Raw genomic sequence first — 20375 nt, 5'->3', positions numbered from 1 at the left:
TGGGGGGGGGGGGCGGGAATTAGAAAAATGGCTTTATTTTCTAGAATATAGATGTGTTGCAGGTTGAAACTGCTTCAGTTGTAGGGGCTGTGGTAGTAAAGCTAAGGGAGGCAAACAGGCTCAGATTAGTTAATGATTAAAGATGAGAATAATTTAGAGTAACTACACCAAATTGCTTACAGTTTAAATCAGTGACCCTCGAACTTTAGGGGAGCATCAGAATCACTTTGTTAAAATACAGCCAAGAGTTTCTAACTTAGTAGAGCTGGCAGGAGACTTGAAAATTTACTTCTCTAGCAAGTTCGCTGACAAGGTGGTGCTGCTGTTGCTGGAACAGGGCCCATACATTGGTAACCACTGGTTTAAATATTGCTTTGATTACTTTGGGCTTCCAGGAACAATAGATATTGGCTAAAGGAGAACACAAGTATTCACTGTGAAATTCTTTTAAATTCTCATCAAGAAAACAGAAACTGAGCAAATAAAGAGAGGCCACCTGGGACTGGAGCAACCTGAGAACCTCCTTCTGGCCTCCCCTAGCCTTTGTTCCTGAGGGGCAGGCATCCTGAGGCTGTGAGCGTTGCTCTTCAGTGTATGATACTGCCAGATACTAGAATAACAGCAGCATTTTTCATGTACTACAAGTCTTTTAAATCACCACTCTGGAAACATTTTACTCATAATCTATGAATTTTCTTTGAAAGGATATTTACAAATACCAGGACTCTTGCTTTCTGAAGCAAACCCAGTACCAGTGAGCCCGCATCCTCGTTGAGGAGGAACACAGAATGCTCAGGTGTGCCTGTTCAGTATTTCTCTCCTTCTTCCCCCAAAACTGTTTCCCTGCACTTGCATGTTCAATTGCACTATAATGATTAATAGCCTAATTAAAATTGATGCTTATCTGATTTAGAGTTGCATTTTTTTATAGAATTCAGTTAACCACCGCTATGATTCTTTTACCCACAAGCTGTGCCCAAGAGGTTATTTTTCACCTGGTGATAAAACTCAATAATTATGAGCAAAACACTTCAAAAGATCCTTTAAGGCTTATGCTTTTGAACACAATTCTGTGTGCTGGCATCAGACATTACAAGTCAGTTTCTCCTTCAGAGCTCCCAAGCAAGGATAAAAAAGAATGCCTCTTCCTCCATTCTGTACTTGGATGTGTGCAGAACTCAACGTGTCAGTCACCTCTTCAAGTTGGCAGCCTCTCCTGTTACAGCAGGACTTTTAAAAATTAGTGTGGGAAAGCTGCCTCTTCTGGAACAATGCAGACTATGCTTTGCATTTAAAATATGAATACAGTGCAGAAGTTAAATAGTAGTAACTCTAGAAGAAGGGGCGTGTGTTGTGTATGCAAGTCATAAAGTAAATGTAGACAAAGAAAGCTAGTAGCAAGTGAAGATATTCAATTATCTTTGTATGACATCTCAAATTAAGTCTTTTTATTTTTAATAAAGAATTTATAAATGTAATATTCTTAAGAATTGTGTGCTATGCCTAAATAGATCTCTCTCTCTCTCTCTGGTGCAATAACTGCATGTATGAGATTTACAAGTCACTATTTCACATTGTCTGGGTGGGGGTGACAGTCTGCATTAATAAGCTGGGCACTTTGGGATGCACATGTATTCTAACAGATGCTTACTTTGACTCCATTTAGAATACTGACACTGTCGTTTATCAAATGGCACCCTAGTGGTCTCAAAGAGTTAATGAGAATCTCAAATTTCCTACTTACTCCCTGCAGAAGGCAGCTGACTCACATTTTACAGTCTAGCAAAGCGGTTGACACCCTTGTGTCTGACAACCTTCAGATCAAGTCATTCTACTCAGAGCCTCACTTCCCACTTACTCAGTCCCCAGTAATTCCTGTCTCCATCTGCACTTCATGTGGCATTGTGGCTGCTCTTCCTCATTCACTTTCACCTGTTTGGACTCTGGACTGTTCTTACCATATGCTCCTGCCACCATTAGTGCAGCCCTGGCTCCAGGGGTGGTCTCTGACTTGGCAAATAACTCTTTATCCTCTGCCTGCCTTGGCAGAACCATGTGAAAACAGATGATTCTCCTCCAGGACTTACAACCATAATCTTTAATTAAAAAAAAAAAAAGAAGTAAACTTTTAAATAAAACCCTAACACAATAGCTTGATGCAATGGCTAATAAAGTGACATGAATAATTACTAAATTCCTAGCATTTAATTAAGAAATGTTGGCATGAATGGGTATATTATCTATTGCATCTTTATGAAACTATATTAAGGTAAATTTCTCATAAAGAAGTAGAGTATCTTCATATCTATTAAATGAAAGGAAATTTCAATACACACTGATCATGCCAGTAATATGCATTTTTTTTGCTTTGTTTTATAAAAGGTAGAATATCATTAATTATCTCTTTAAGGATGTGTTCTCACATAGACCAGTTTTGGAATTAAACAAATAAAGTAGTTGGGTTCCATACTCCAAACTACCAATTGGAAAACAGTTTAGTGATTCAACTCTTTGAAAAAATTAAAAAAGAGTCTTTGTCTTTCTCCTTTTTCAGATATATTGATCTTTGTGTCTATATGACATAACCTGTATAGCAAACCTTCTCTATAAAGTTACTGTATAGAAGATGTTAAGTGGCTAGAGTAGTAGAAGGCAACTCACACTTTCTATTCCACTAGAATGAAATAATTTTAACAAGTCATGATATCAGATAATATCCATATATTTTAGGGACAGCATTTTTCATATTTCTTCAGGCTTGTTATTTGTCACCAACAAATGAGAAGCTACTTTCTCCTGATGCCGAGTTTTAGTTATTTATATTTTAAATCTGTGTTGTCATGCTCTATGGGGTTGTAACATTTTTTAAATAATAAGTTAGCTTCTGTGGAACATCACCTGTACATCTGGATGCCGGTACTGATGAAGGGCCTAGGAACTGTGGAGTCCCCATCATCTGTCGGGCAGTGAAGATAAAAAGCTCAAAGATATCATACATTTATAACATGGAAGCTGACTAGGAGTTTCTTGCTGTTTCTTCATGTGTCGCCTTGTTTGAAAGGCCATAATTATAAACTGATTGCAGCTAGACAAAAAAACACAAATGCCTCCATTCTTCTCCCTGCTGAATAGTAATTACTCTGTTATTGTGTTTTATTGTGATTTTTTTTGTTAGTCTTTTGAGCATTATTAGGCTATCTGAGATTTCAGTATGGCTTCTGGCAAGCAGGAAATGGAAAATAAGACTAATATATGTAAGATGTTTATAGAGATTATCTTACTGCGTGTTATAAATCATATTGTCGACAAACTAAGTAGATACTAAGAACAAAATATTTTGTTTTCCTGTCTGCAGTCATTTGTAATATGTTCAATGGGATCTTCTTTGCTCTTTGTCCTACTTCTCTCTCTTCCTTGATAAGATACAGGTAGTTCAGAAAAGGCTGTTTCAAAGTTAGAATGCCGTATGTTATGAGGTTTCGAATATATTCTAGATGGTATGAAACATCTATTTCTATGTGAAGAATAGCTATCTTTCATTAAGGCTGCATTTACATCAGCTGAAAAGCAAAACTATAAGCCCTTTTATTTTTTCTGTCTCTGAGTTGATTTATTTTTTTGCTTTTAAATTGGGCAATCCAACCTGATTGCTGTCTCATAGGCATAATCTGTGAACTCATCTCCTGCAGCCTACGTCTAATTAGTCTAAATACTTTTTGGTTTGCTGCTAATTGTATGTTTAACTATACAGTTATGATGAAGCCCATTTTTAGGGTAAAACAGTATTGATTCTTCATATCCTTTAATGTAATTTTATTTTATTATTGTAATAGGTAGGGGGAAAATCAATTTTTTCCCCCTACCTATTACAATATTTCTAGGGCATAAGAGATATTTTAAAAACTTTATTTATTTCTCATATTCATGTAATAATTGCACATATTGATGGGGTACAGTGTAACATTTCATTACATATACACAGTGTATGAGAGTCAAGTCAGGGTAATTGGCATATCCATTGACTCAGATATGTGTCGTTTCTTGGTGGTGAGGACATTCAAAATACTCTTCTTGCTGTTTTCAAATACACAGTATATTATTGTTAACCATAGTCACCCCACTGTGTAATGAAATATTGGAGCTTATTTCTCCACTTTTTGTCAAATTAATCTGATCTTCTTGTAAGTTAGACCAACATATCCAGCTGATTGGCAGAAAGTCTATACATGCTAACTGGAATCACAGAGCTTTTGAATTTGTCTTGTTTATCATATATATGATTATAAGAGTGTGGAATAGAGTAACTAGTTCTTATCAAGGAACATAATTGGCTGTAGAATTGTACTTAAGAGGGCTGAGCCTGTGGCGCACTCGGGAGAGTGCGGCGCTGGGAGCGCAGTGGTGCTCCCACTGCGGGTTCGGATCCTATATAGGAATGGCGGTGCGCTCACTGGCTGAGCGCGGTGTGCGCAACACCAAGCCAAGGGTGGCGATCCCCTCCACTGCGGGTTCGGATCCTATATAGGAATGGCCGGTGCGCTCACTGGCTGAGCGCGGTGTGCGCAACACCAAGCCAAGGGTGGCGATCCCCCTACCAGTCACAAAAAAGGACAAAAAGAAAAATAAAAAAGAATTGTACTTAAGAAATAGAGGATAAGGGGTTATCATGAGGTGGCCTGTAAGGGTAGGACCTAAATCTACTCATAACTTTTCAATACAAAGCAGTGGGAAGGAACCTTGACCACAGGAGTGACTAGCGTGGAAGGATGGGATTGAGGACACTAACATTTGTTAACAAATAGAAAAGTACCTTTAACGGCTTTTATTTTCTTCCTTGCTTATTTTATAAACAGTAATTGGTTTATTTGAAAACAACTAGAATGTTCATTCATTCAGTGAGTAGGTGAACCAGAAGAGGTACTCAGGTTAAAAGGTATTTTAAAGTTTAAATGTGTAAAATGTTCTAATCACAAATGACTTGTATCCTGTGAAAAAGGGTAGAAGAATATTATAGAAACTAGTTTTTATTTGATTGATTACCTGTAACACTGAAGTAGGAGGCCATTATCCCCTCATTCACAGATGAAGGAACTGAAATCAAGAAGTTAGGTGCCATAGATAACAAAGCTAGTAAGGGGAGGAATTTCTATTATAAATTTTATGTTTCTCCTACTGTTCCAGGCATCCTCAAATGACTGGTACAATTAAAAGTCAAAATGCGGTGGTGAGTATGTTACTGCCCTTGGTTTTAGACACAAAGCGATCACAATTGTATATCAGTTAGAAGTATATTCACCGATAAGTAAGAGAGAGTGAAAATAGCACTTGTTTAACTATGGTACGGCTTTACTTTTCTATCTGGTAAAATCCAGAGGAAGCAGTCCAGGGATGGTGTGGTGGCTCTACTTTGTTCAGGCCTCGGGGACCTAGGCTCCTTCTAATTTATTACTCTGCCATCCCTAGGGTGTGGCTCTAATTACTCCTGGTGTGAGATGACAGTTAGTACTCCAGTGATCACATTCAGCCTTTTAGGTGGCAGGATGAAAAAAAGGAAGAAAAATGATAAAGAGGCAAAGGATATATGCCAATGTCTTTCAATAAAGATTCCTAAAAGTTACTATACTGAACGTTTGCTTATGACCTATTGAAAGCTAAATTTAGCTGCAAAGCAGGATAAGAAATGAAGTCTTTATTCTGGTCAGCCATGTGCCCTGCTAAAAATCATGGGTTCTAATACAAAGATGTGATGAACTGGTATTGTGTCACAACTACTGGCCTCTGCCCAGATAGCCTTGGTGTGTGATTGGGCTAGAAGTCAAATTGCAGGAGTCAAGATGTGCCTCGCAGTGAGGAAACAGAAGCATAAATGCTCTTCTAAGGATCCTGGCTCTGAACGAGAGGGTGATTTACCAGACAACTCCAATACTTGACACTGTCTTGTTTCTAAAAGCATTTGATTGAAAAACTATCAGAAACCTCACGTATTAAAAAATGCCACTTCATACAAAAGTTGAACACAAGATTGTGAAAGAAAGTCAAAGGCCAAGTGTTTACTAGGTGCTTAGAATCCTGGAGTAAAATGAAACAGGTCTATCCAAGGACCTGGCATCAAGTTGATACCTTCATCTAAGTCCATTATGCTGTATATGGGCAGATTCTTTATTGTTTAGACTTCAGTCTGAAAAAAACAAGGCCAGTTTGGATAGACAGACACAGACAGTTTGAAGTCTTGACTTTATAGCTTACTAAGTCTGTAATAATGGGCAGGTTATTTAACCTATCTAAAACTCCATTTTCTTATCTAAGAAATGGGAATCATAAGATTTGTCTCACAGGGTTATTGCAAGCATTATGCAACAATGTATGCAACTTGTCCAGCATTGGTGGTGGGCCCTTAACAGATAGATCCCAGTAAGTGTTTGATCCCAGCAATTGGTAAGAGGAAGACTATGAATGCTTGTACATTGAGCCATTATGTCCAAATGTTTCCTTTATCATATCCCCCCTATTTTCTATCCAACTCCTTGGTGCCAGTAACATAATTTCGGTAGCAAAAATAAATCACTGAGAAAAGCAGATTTGTTAGAAATAAATTTAAAGTGCATCTCAGGCTATGATTTTCACATAGGTTCTAAATTTGTCAAATTTCTATTTATAATTTTTCTCACAAAATGTGTTTTGATATTCAAAGCATGCGATGAAAGTTTAAAGATGAAAATATTTTCAATTCTATTTTTGCATTTGCATGCACTGGAAGTTTAAAGATGAAAATATTTTCATATTTTTTTCTTTTGTATCTGCATACAAGGGTAATAATGGGGGATTCTAATGGGTCATGCTCCATCTCTCAAGGAGAAAGAAACCAGGGTTTGTTGCCAGAACAGATCCTTGGTGGTTAATTTAGTCCTTACTGGGCCAGAATTCCACTCTTGTTTTGTGATGTTTTCAAGGGGCTGACAGAACCCACACAAACCATGAGCTATAATTTTGTTTATATGTAATGTTGAAGGACACCACATTTTATATTAGGGTTTTTTTTTGTTTTTTTCTAAAGAAAGGACTTAAACAAAATCACTGTCTTTCCTTTGGAAGTCAAGTTCTTAGTCAAAAACCACAATTTTTGATCATAGGCAATACTATATGAATTTTGCTTAATGAATACTAATGTTGTACTGATTGGTTAGGTGTTGAAATACAGCCACAGGTTATTGATTTATGAGGGGGTTGAAATGAGCTGTCACATGAGCACTTACCTCATCTTGAATCTGTTGTTTCGACACTGAGCATTTGTCTCAGATGATCTATTTCCTTTATTATTGAAATTATCCTACAGGTCAATGTCTATTTGGAGAGAAACAAAAAACAAACACTCCTACTGACTCTACCTTTTATATACATTTATTTGAACATAGAAATAAAAGGCTTAGATTTAGTTTATTTGACAAAAGTTTTCCCAGCTGTACTTGGCTATATCCTATGATGGTTTCCTAGAGTGGCACTTCATAGAATACTAAAGCAAAAAGGATGGGGGCCTTACTGACATCTACTTGGGATTATCTTATCTCTATACCCTCCTTTAGAAAACAACTCGGTTCAGGTTAGTTTAGGAAACACTGATATTAACCTGAGATGTATTCGGCCACTGCACTAGGGCCGGCAGGAACTCAGAGGAGTTGGGTCCAGCTCCTGTACTCCATGTGGGTTTAGATTATTGAGGGATAAAATAATACTTAGAAACAAGCTGTAAATAAAAAATGATGGCTGAAAGATGAATCCTGCTTATTTAACACAGTCGGCAGGACTTGGAGGAGTGTACAGTTTGCATCCCTGAGGATGTTTGATAGAAGCAGAGGCTGATTGAATTAATTGGTAGGCAACAAGAGAGGTCATCTTGTCTGGTCCCTGTCCCTATGAAGGATGGCACAGAAACTCTTCCAGACAGATTGCGACCTGCTTTAATCAGCCACTGGCATTATACCTACGCCTGCGCTGTGACCCCTAAAATTGAGAAGAAAAGTGAAAGACCTAGTCAGTCATCCAGAGGATTGCCGGCATTGTGCAGAGGCAACTATTGTTTTAGTTTTTCATCTACGTGGTGTAGTGTTATACACAGACGCCCTAAACTTTCCATTTAAAGGATATACATCTTATACATAAGGTACTTTCAGTTTTTTTTTAAAAAAATTAAGTTTCTATTATAAAATCCTTTGCATTTATATTTTTGCCATTTCAGCCAAAAAACAGGACTCTTTGTTGTTGGTTTCCATTGCTATAGAGAACCTTTCCATAACTCATATGCTCTTGCTATTCATTTCTTCCCATAATCCATTTATTCTTTCAAGCCTTTTAATTCCTCATGGGCAAACTCATTTAGTGAGTCCCTTAAGTTTTCCTTATCCTCTGTGGAACTTAATTACAACGGGAGAGAAAATGCAGCTGAAAATAAGTAACATGTTATAACAGGAAGGTCATGGAATTAGGTGGTTAGGGTTCTTCTATTCCTGGATCTTCCTTCTCATGAGCTGTTGGATGTGGAAAAATCACTCCGTCTCTCTATCTCAGTTTCACCATTTGTAAAATAAGAGAATTGGATTAGGTCAGTGAGTTTTAAACTCTTTTTTTAGACTGTACTCAGATGAATAATTTATTGTATATGGCAATCCAGTACACAAACCTCACAACTGACATCAAAGCTTTGAGAAACAATACTCATTCCTACTGGAAATGCATTTGATTTCTATCTGTTTTCTTTGTTTTGAAAATATGCTGTTTGTAACCCAGTACATTGATGTCAAGACCACTAACAGATTGTGTCATGAAGTTTAAGAAAAAGAGATAGAATGACTTTTCAGGTCATTTTAGTATGGACATTCCTATTTTATTAATGACAAGTTTAGGGGCTCATAACATGTGTTCCTGTAGTAATATATTTCATTGTTGACAAAATCTTAAAACAAAAAGATAGAGAATGTAGAGGAGTAGGAAGGTGGAAATGGAAAGAGTGAAAGGGGAAAAGTTTTACTTTCCTATGCTTACATTTAAAACAGACTATCGATCAGCACGGGAGTTTTGACCTGCTCTGTCTCCGACCTGGGCTGGTTCACCCTTCCTTAGGCAACCTGGTTGTCCCCACTCCTGGGAGGTCACCATATTGATGCTGAACTTAGTGTGGATACCTGATTGGCACAGCACACTACAGCCCAGAACTCCTGGGCTCAAGTGATCCTCCAGCCTCAGCCTCCCGAGTAGCTATGGACAGACAGACAGACAGAAAGAAAGACAAGAAGAAATAGAAAATACTGAAGCTATACGTTGAACTTTCAGGAGAGAACAAACCTAAGGATACTAGAGATGGGGGGAGATTTGGGGAGGGATAGGTTGGATAAAGGGCATAAAGAAAAATCATGATTTGTAATAATGAATATTATTAAAAAAATAAAGCAGACTATCATATTTATTATTCAACTTTTTGTTTAAGAGGAAATACCTGGGAGAATACTATTAATAACTTGTAAATAAAATGATGGAAGTCAGTTGTTGAATGATAACACAGTCTTGGAAACAATTCTCATGCCATCTCTTTCCCCAGTTGCTGACTTGTAATTTACATCTTAGGTTTGTAAATAATAGTAAAAATAATGGTAACCCAGTGTTGAAACCTTGAACCTGAACTTATTAATGCTACAAATCAGGCAGGGTATATTTCTATAGTGCCAAGTGAGCAGACAGAGCTTCTAGAAGATGCAGGCTAGTGGGATTTCTCTGACCTGTCTTAATAGAAAATAACTTACCATATTGATTACCCATTAGGCAAATATGCAGATCTGGTGGGATGTTATATTTCTGGCCTAGACAGTGATGCTCATCTCGTTGAACAGAACCAAGATCTGTCCAGATACATAAACCAGGAACCTAGAAGTCACTCTTGTTACCACCCTTTGCTTCAGCTCCCATTTCCAAATCCTGTTAATTTTTATCTTCTAATATGTCTCAAGTGTATTCACATTTCTTCATTGTCACCACCTTAGCCCATGCCACCATATGATCCTGTCCAAATTATGTAACAACCTGCCAGTTGGCTTACCCCATCCACTCTTTCCTCCTTCCATCTGTTCCTGACCCAGATCTCTTTACTGGAAATCTGGTAAGACAGATGGACTCCAGGTAGCCTGCATGGTCCCATTATCTGGACTCACGCCCCTCTCAGGCCCCACCTGTGCCACCTCCTGTATCCTCTGCTCTAGCCTCACTAACGTCATTTCAGCCCCTCATACTCCTCTGCTCCTCCCATCACTGGGCCTTTGCCATTTGCTGTCACCCAACCTCTTATGCTCCCCCCACTTCCCTTGCTCATCTAATTAACTCCCCCCATGACATCAGGGACTAGGTAAGTTCTTGTTGAATACTGAATCCAGCTTGGTGCTTAATTTATCACACAAGCTTAATGAATGATAATAATAAAAATGATGGTAAAAATAATAAAACCCTCTTATATAGTCCCTACTATTTTCAACACACTCTTCAGACTGCCGTATAAATATTAACTCATTTAATTATGACAGCAACCCTGTGGGGGAGTTACTACTATTATCCACATTTTACAGATAAAACTGAAGCATAGGAGGTTGAGTCTTACTCAAAGCCCCATAACTAGTAAATGGTGCTGTTGAGATTTGAACCCAGGCAGATCGGCTGCAAAGTGGCTGTTCCTAATCACTAAACCAAATTGCCTTTTTCATGTTTATTGAATGAATACATGAATTCATATAATGAGTTTAACTTTCTATTGTGATTTCTTTTGTTTGTACAATTGGAAAAGTGTTGCATATTATGAGGTTAAGTATTTTATAGCCCCACATATAAAATAATAAGTGTTTATGTGTTCACTATATAATGTGTCAGTTTCTCTACATTATCTCATTTAATCCCCACAACTATCATGCAACATAGGTAGTAAATTCCCATTTTTATGAGCGAAGAATAAGAGACATAGAGGCAGGACCTAAAAATCTTGATCTGTCTGATCTCAGAGCTCATGATCTTTTCCTTGTGCAGAAGAGATAAGACTTAATCTGGGCCTTTAGTATGCATAGAACTTAAATAAGAGGATAGGAAAATGTTAAGTGTTAAAAATAAATTCAGATTTATGAATTATGTTATGAATATCCTGTTAAAAATAAAATGAAAAAATATCATAAATCTATAAAACATGAGATATCGAGGAATAAATTTTTTAAAATGTGACGTATCTTTATAAAGTATTCCAAAAGAAGATTTGAATAAACAGAGATTTCATGCTCTCAAATGGGAATTTAATATTGTAGCTTTGTCAAATCTTCCACAATTAATTTTTTTTTTGTGTGTGTGTGTGTCCTTTTTGAGACCGGCTGCACTGCGCTCAGCCAGTGAGCGCTGTGAGTGCACCGGTCATCCCTATATAGGATCCAAACCCACGGCGGGAGCGCTGTTGTGCTCCCAGTGCCGCACTCTCCCTAGTGCGCCATGGGCTTGGCCCCACAAATAATTTTAAAAATTGATTCTAGTAGGGCCGACCCTGTGGCTCACTCAGGAGAGTGTGGCTCTGGGAGTGCGGTGGCACTCCCGCTACGGGTTCGGATCCTATATAGGCATGGCCAGTGCGCTCATTGGCTGAGCGTGGTGCGGATGACACCAAGCCAAGGGTTGCGATCCCCTTACCGGTCACAAAAAGGAAAAAAAAAATTGATTCTAGTAAAAGCTGCAATGTTTGAAATACTTTAAGTAATTCTAAAATTTATTTGTGAGACCAGTCAAGACATTTTTAAAAATAAGAGTATAGTAGAGTTTGCATGAACCAATGGTATAACATTATAAAATCACAATAATTGTAAAAAATGTAGTATTGCCATATTAAGAGAAAAATGTCCTAAAGCAGAAACTCCAGATATATACTTACGAATATCTAAGTTGGTATATGTGTTAAAATTGACTTTATATACATTTATGGGAGAAAATATTCATTCAATACGTAGTTCTGGAAGAATTGTTTCACAATTTGGAAAGCATAAGTTAGGATCCTTACCCTGCTCCAAACATCATATTTGAGTATCAAAAAAGAGTTAAGTGCAAAAACCTGAATCTGTAAAATGATTAGAGATTAGACAAGAATCTTTATTAAAGATTAGAGACAAGATTAAAAACTATGCTTTCCTACAATATGGGGAACGTCTCTCTGTAAGTGAAGTGAATATAGCATATTAAAAAGAGTATATATGTTAAAAAGAGTATCCTACCTTAATTAAAAATAAAGAGGCAAAGAGAGAAATGTCGAGGCACTAGAACAATATAAAAATAGTAGTTAAGATGGCAGGCTAATAATAGATGTTCTTTATTTTCTTCTTTATACACTTTTATTTTCCACATTTCTACTGACTGTGTATTATTTTTGTAATTAGAAAAAAAATGAAATAAGTTTTTAAAAGGCAAATTCTGAGCCAAGTCTTAGGGTCTGCAATGACTATAACATATTGGTGTGGGTAGAATTAGAAGTTATATCTGCTGAAGTGAGAATTATGAATGGGAAAATTTGAATTCTTCTGTGTGTGTGTGTTGGGAGAAGGGTGTCTTTAATATATCCTGAAGAGAGAAACTATGGTTTATCAAGAGTTTTACAGATTATTTGGAATCAAAATTTGTCTCTCACATGCAGGATCTTTCACATTATGTAGAAAATGAAAATGATTAAATTTAATCAAACAGCTTTTTCTTTGTTGAGGGACTGAGAGATATATCTATAAAATAGCTTACTTTTCTGAACATCTTTCTTTTAAACTGGCTGTTTTGCCTGAAGATACACTCTTAATCTTATTTGCCACTTAACTTAGGTTTTTCAGTGTTTTAGAAACCCTAGGGCATTGCATGGAAATTTTAACACCTGAAGGGGACACCTGGCACCTGCCTAAAGCACTTTCCATTTCCTGCCAGACACAAAGGAGAGAAGTTGTTGTGGGCTGATCTTGAGCCCTTCGGTGGTTGATTTACGAGTGTCTCCTGATGTGTCCTCAGGCGGCTAAGAGCCTTCAGTCTTTCTGCTACATTTAAATTACAGAAGAAGATAGAGAGCAGGTGATTTTCAGCAAAGGACCCTTATCTTCTAATTTTCTCTGCCCTTTGTAAATAGATAAGGCTGAGGCTCAAATTAGTTCATTAGTCCAATACATCTGTCTCTGCAGGTCCTGACAAAGCCTGTTGAATCCACAAAGCAGAACCTTAGGTGTGAAATTCTCTTTTGAGTTTGATGTTTTATTCCTAAAGAAATCCCATAGATGCATAAGCACATAAACACACTACTCGCCTAAGCTAAAATACTTTATTAATTTTTATAAATAAAAATTTATAGGCTTTACTAGCTTTGGCTTTCACCACAAATAGCCAATCATCTTGCCTGTAACTTTCAGCCATTTTATGCCAATTTTATCTCAGGTGGATGTCCCAAATTCACAAGCAAGGTGATTTTTTTTTTATAGTTCAGAAAAATGCTTAAAATGCTATAGAAACATATTTTAATACTTTTCAATTTAAGTATTGTTATTTCTTAATTTTATTAGTCAGTATTTTTGTAATATTTTATAATATTCTTTAACTCCTGTTCCACAACTCTCTTTATAGATTAATACACACACATGTACACACAGAATCTCTATTTACAACTTAACTTATAAGACAACCCAATGTGGATATAGTGGCTGTAAGTTAAATAAGAGTTCAGAAAAGCAAAAGGTAAACCTGAGCTGGAAGAATCAAAGAAAATTTCACAGAGGAGGAAGAGGTACAGTAGTTAACGGCAGAGATTTTGGTTCAGACAGATCTGACTTTAAATTATCATTTACTGCCATAATTTGGTCATAGTGTTAGAATTAGAACTCAAGTCTTAGACTTTTCAGGCCATTTGTTCTGCTATGTGGAAAGCAATGTATAAGGCACTTTATCCCCAGGGGCTTAAAATATTAAAATGTGACAAATAAATTATCAACCTCATTACTGTTACAGGATTACTCTCAACATTTGGACCTTTTATTCTTTCAGTGATTTAACAAATTTATATAAAGTCTATACCATGTTAGAGGTTGTAATAAATACTGCAGAATATTAAAAATTAGTCTTTTTAACTGAGGTCGTGACACAGTTGGGGAAATGTCATAAGCCTTCTTCTTCATCACCTGATTTTCCAAACTCTGTTCGTGGTGCTGATGTTCTACCACCCTAGCTTCAAAACCCTGCGTTGTTGATTGCTTCTTGACCTTGATTGCCATATTTAACCAGGTGATCAGATTCTGTCAATTTGGTATCTGAAATATATTTTCTCTCATCCCTTTATTTTCGTGTCCACTCTCTACATGACCTGCCTCCCAACTTACATCTCTACATTCAACCTATGCTTGCTTAAATTCCCTTTATACATCATTCCCAGCAATTATTTGAAATAGTGATCACGGCTCTGTTTCAAGTGAACAATATTCAGTATTTAAAGCTTGTATTTAAATGTTCTATTACCTAATCTAGGCTCTTAAATTGAAAAGAAGATCATTAAATATTAACTGACTTGATCTTACCTGAGTCTGTAAGCATCTAGGCAGGCAATGAAGAGAGTTATGGAGTGAACAGCTGAGTGAGGTCCTGTGGTTTGGAGATCTCCTGTTGTATTCAGGGACCTAATAGTGGAGCAGAGAGAAGTGGGTGGTACCAGCAGATGAGGCTGGAGAGATGGGGGACCCTATCACGGAGGTTCCTTGGGCAGCTTTTCCAGCTGAAGGCCCAGGCTTAGTGAGATTCAGGAATGTGTTCAAGGCCACCTGCCTTCTAAGATCCAGGTCTATGGGACTGTTCACTCCTCTTTCTCCCACAGCCAGCTGCTTCCATTGGTCACTTTGTCTTTTGCTATATATCAGCGTCCTCGCTATCATCCCTCTGCAGTGTGGGTTGTGCACACTTTTTCATGTGTGCATGCTCGTGCTCAGAAGATATTCCTATATAGTTCAACATGCTCATGTTTCTTCCTCTTGCTGACCCTGTTGTATGCTTGAACTCAAATCAGTTTATATTCAGTAAAAGATGGTCTGTGTTTGTCAACTTGATAGCCATTACTCTTTAGCTTGCAGTGTGGTTCTTGATTTAAAAGTCACTGCGTTATGCAGTCATGATAGATATGTGCAGTAGTGGGAAAAGCACAATGTAGAGCAGGGCAGTCTTGTTCCTGGTTATCAATAGTGAGTCACATGGAGCTTTTGTGGAACTCAGAATGACTTTTAAATTTGGTCCTATATGCATAAATGCACTTGTATTTATTCATAGCAGGTTCACTAATTCTCTTCTTGCCTCTTACCATTCTTTCCACCGTGACTCAAAGGTAATGACTTAATTATTTAAAATAATTGCTGCAAACTTTAAAAAAATTCAGGGAGAAACTAAAATAAATACTTTTTAACCTACAGATTTGGAGTATGGGATTATTTTTACCCCAAGCTGAGACAGTAGTAAAAAGTGCAACCAACTGGATGTTTGGTTTTCCGGGAATAAAGCAAGTGGTATGGCTTCCATTTTTTTCTTTGCCGTGAAGTGACCACCTATTTATTGGATCATTACTACAGTAATATTCAAGATTTACATGCCTAACTTCGGGAAAATGGAAACAACCCTCTGACATTTCAATTTAGAAAACTGAACTCTATCTTTAGAAATGGGAAATTCTTAGAAAGCAAAGCCCTGCAACAATAATGTGTCAGTCAAATAATTTAAAATTCTTGTCAGGCTCATCTTAGGAACTTACACTGTAATATGTCCAGTGCTTGAAAATTTGAGCTGATTTGCCTGTTTACTAAGAAGGAACAAAACCGAGGAAGATACACCATGGTGTGCAAAAAAAAAAAAAAAAAAAAAAAAAAAAAAACTTAACTGAAGTACATGTGTTATTTCTTGGACCAATGAGAATTTACTATGTTTTCCAGGAACGTGAGATACAATTGGAAGTTTTAGATTTCACTAATGAAAACAAAACGATCTTGCTATGAAATTTACGAGGCTGACTTCATCTCCCACTGTGCAAATATGTTGCTATATGTTGTTAATTTTAAGCTGTACACTAAAACACATCACAACTTTACAATAGGTGACGTTTTAAATGGATGGCTGACATACAGCCTTTGGCAATATTTAGCACTTTATAGCAATACATTAATGCTAACTTTAGAAACTATAGCATAATGAAATTTTACAGCCAATTAAGTTGAGGAGTCACTGTCAGCTTCCTAAACTCCTCTTTTGGGTGAATGAGAGAATCAGAGATAGGAAGTGAGGAGAAAACTCTAGCTGCTACAAAATCGTAAGTGTCATTATGGGTTGAAGTGTTAGGGAACAGAAAAATGTATTGTCTAAACAGCCTGGAAAGAAACCAAATGATTTCTTTTTATCTTTAGCAAAGGTAATAGTGTTCGGTATTTTAGTGTGTCACTATGTGTTTACATTGATTCACAGAAAAGTCTAATAGTGTCCATTGCTTCATATGTGACAGTAGTCACTAGACAGACTTCTAAAATTTTACTTTAAAAGGAAAACATAATATGAAGTTGATATATTTAATCTTCACTCAAACTAATTGAAATTTGTAACTAGCCTCGAAAAGAAAAAGTTTGAATATGAAAATTTAAATATTTACCTTTAATAAGATAGTGTATTATTTTAGAGTGTGCATGAATTCATTATATATGCAGTTAAATATTTTTTTAAAGAAAAAGCAAGGAAGAGTATGTCTATTAAGTTGGGGCATCTCTATTACACAGTGTATCAAAAAGTGTTGTATATATATAAATTCCAATTACTGAATGCTATGGAATATCTTTATAAATTAACAGCGAGGATGCAGTGGAATTAGAATCATAATATATTAAATCCAGAACATTTTGGGATAGAGTAAATTTAAAAACATAAAATATTTACCCATGCTTAACTCTTACATGTATTTCATGGATTCCGGAAATTTTCCTACACCTTAATGTTCTCTCGTGGTCACTGCTTCCTTTGAAGCAACTTGGCTTAAGCATTTTCTGCCAATTCTGTGCTTGCTATCTACCCTTCACCTTGTAGTGATGGAAACATAGAAATCCTCTCTTTTCTTTAAAGCCCACAAACTAAAACACAATCAGATAAACGTAATAATACTCACAGAAGAGGAGTGTGTATGCGTGTTTGTGTGTGTGTGTGTGTTTCTGCAGCAGAGGGATTTACAGAGCAGCAATACAAACAACTTTACCTGGAATGTTAGACATCTGTGTTTAAAAAAAAAAAAACCCTGTGCCATTTTTGCACCTTGGGCTCAAGCCTTTCCCCGTGTTGCTGCATCTCCCTTTCTCTCCCCTCTCTGATGCTTCATTTTCTACTCCTTTTCTATTTTGTGCTTCCACCCTCCCAGGAGGAAAACATTTAATTCTTTAAACTTTGTTACTTACAAATCATTCATGTATTTCTGACTTCTACTCTGGAAATCAGCTCCAAGCCTCCCTGAGTGTCCAAGAACAAGGTGGAAGCTTTAAAATCAGTAGATAATTGGGAATGATATATCCCTTGACTCTTCATCTGATGGGACAAGGGGAAGAATTTGATCAAGTTTTCTTCTAGTAGCACATCATATGAAAGAATTATGTTTATTTTGTACTTCAATACTATAAAATTCTCTAAACAGTAGAACTATACTGATATTTTTAAGGATTGGGATATTGGAGAGAAGTAGTTTCGAAAAGCTGGTCCACAGACCAGTCTGGCTATATCAGAATCTCTGGGTAAGTTTTGGAAATGACAGATTCTTCATGTCCCCAAATCAGGAGACCATGACTCAACAAGTCTGGGTGGCACTGTGGAATCTGTAATTAAGAAGATAACCAAGCATGGGAATAACTGCTCTGGAACTTATAGTCTTTATTTTCAGTTATCAATTTCAGTGATGCAGAATAAGTGAAACACTGGGATATCTACCTAGACCTAAGGACTGATCCTGAAAGTAGTTATTTCAGTCTTCTGTCACTAAATTTTCTTGCTGCTTGTCTCTGTTTTCTATAAGCAACCATCCTGGTTTTCCCAGAACTGTTCAGATTTTTGTCTAGGTCCTCAGAAACCTCTCATTCCTGGACTAACCAGAGCAGTTAAGAGTCGTTAAAGAAATAACAGAATATTTTTAGTTGCTTAAACCATTCTTCAACAGTTATTTATGGATTGTATTCTTTGTGGTTAAAATTATGGGAGAGAAATTTTAGGCAGAAGTTGAAAGGGTTCTTTTCACAGCAGTGAGAGTCTGGGCACAAGCAGTGCTGTCCTAGGATTCAGGAGAGAGAGAGAGAGAGACTATTGTCCCTCATCTGCATGGATCTTAGCTTAGATCATGCAGCTGGGGTTAGTTGAAAGAGACAATAACCTTTTGGCACCTTGAGCTCTTTAAGAACTAGTCTTCTCTGTCTCTTTTTTGCCAAACCTGCAAAGCCATGAATTGAAGGGTTTAGGGAAATATGATGTGATTTCCTACAACAATAGCCTAGTTTTACATATGTTGAGTTTGACATGGAAGCAGGCTACCCAGAGATATGAGAGGCAATTGGAAATGTGGGGCTGGAATTAGGTGACAAAAAAGGCTTAGAAAACTAATTTTCCAAAAAGTTAGTTTCCAAAATGAATTAAATTGATTAATATAAATTGATCTAATGTTTTGGACTCTATAACCAATAGTTTGGATTCCGATTATACTGCTAGACCATAGAAATAGTAATAGTTGACAGTGTTGAGAATGAATGCATTCTGAGGTTGGAGAAAAAAGAGACTCAGCCTTGGAGAATGGAATGTTGAGACATGAGAAAAATCAGAAAAGCCATGTTGAAAAAGGAAAATCAGGGGCCGACCGCGTGGCGCACTTGGAAGAGTGTGGCGCTGGGAGCGCAGCGATGTTCCCGCCGCGGGTTCGGATTCTATATAGGAATGGCCGGTGCGCTCACTGGCTGAGCGCAGTGCAGATGACACCACACCAAGGGTTGCAATCCCCTTACTGGTCACGAAAAAGACAAAAAAAAAAAAAAAAGAAAAAGGAAAATCAGAATTCAGTGTCATGACAGACTGCAGAGTCTAGAACACCAACCAACAGCATCTAAAGGAATAGTGTCACAAGTGATTGAAACCAGAGGAAAAAAAGTCCCAATGATTGGAGGAATAAAATTGAATAAGCTGATTACTACCTTTGTCTAGAAGAAAGTTACTAGTTTTGTGAGACTATAAATACTCAAATATAAAATAACTATCTTAATTCAACTCCAAGTTTATAGGATTGGTGTTAAGAAAATATTTGTTGAGTTTAAAGACTATTTATTATAGGTTACTAACTAACATCCGTTGGAAAGTTTAAAGTTCATGCTTTTGCTCTCTCCACATGTTACCAGAGGTGCAAGATTTGGGGGTGTGTGGAAATAATAGGAGATTCTTTATTACTTTCTCAAGAAGCCCTTGGCCTCCTTTCTGTAATTTTTTCTTGCATGCCCGTCATTCTTGCCATCCATCAGATTTTTCTGGGGATCAAAATAATATTGGGCTTGCAGTCTGAAACCTGAGAATGCTTCCTGAATCTGTTCCGTCCACAGCATGTAACTATAATCTCTATGAATCTGTTTCTTCATCTTCAAAATGAGAATGTTGGGTCATAGCCAATCTCTAATTTATCCTCCATTTAAAAATTCTATGCTTCTATTACATATTAAATAATAAATACCAACCCCAAAGTAATCACCAATGCCAGCTTTCAGCCCTAAATATGCCTAAACACAAGTACAATTATTCTGAAGGACATTATTTTTAAGAGATGTACATCTTTTAAAAGAAGATTAAAACAGAAAATTGAGTCCAAAAAGAAAATAAATTGAATAAAAGATAACCAGGGTCACTTGAGAAAATACTGACATATACAGGGAGGGGGGGAGAGGAACAGGTAAAGGGACACGAAAATCAACTACAATGTATATTAAGAAGTTAAAATTAAAAAAAAAAAAAAAAAAACACACACACACACACACACAAAAAAAAGCCCCCAAAAAAAGAACAAAAAAAAAAAAAAAAAAAAAAAAACACACACACACACACACACACAAAAAAGGCTCCCAAATAGAGCACATATAAAACAAGAACAGATCTGAGGTTGGGTCGGGTGGGGAGGCAGAGATCTTACTTTGAGCCACTAATTAAATGATGCTCCTGGAGCTGAGGCAGATGAAACGAATGACATTCTACACATTTTATTTAAAAGATCAAGCCACTACGAGAATGTTATGTGATTACTAGAATGTACGTATAATAGGACTTAGTAAGGTGGAAAT

At 36.8% G+C, this 20375-nt stretch overlaps 1 protein-coding gene across 2 annotated transcripts in view; it reads left to right on the top strand.

Moving 5' to 3' along the window:
* The window catches only part of GRM8 (glutamate receptor, metabotropic 8), a 773290-nt gene that overhangs the window by 453166 nt on the left and 299749 nt on the right, over positions 1 to 20375 (top strand). The gene's annotated exons all lie outside the window — the stretch shown is intronic.

The sequence above is a fragment of the Galeopterus variegatus genome, unplaced genomic scaffold, assembly GCF_000696425.1.
Source record: "Galeopterus variegatus unplaced genomic scaffold, G_variegatus-3.0.2 Scaffold40, whole genome shotgun sequence".
NCBI lineage: Eukaryota > Metazoa > Chordata > Mammalia > Dermoptera > Cynocephalidae > Galeopterus > Galeopterus variegatus.
The sequence above is the reverse complement of the archived record's forward strand: the minus strand, read 5'-3'. Positions and strand labels throughout refer to the sequence as shown.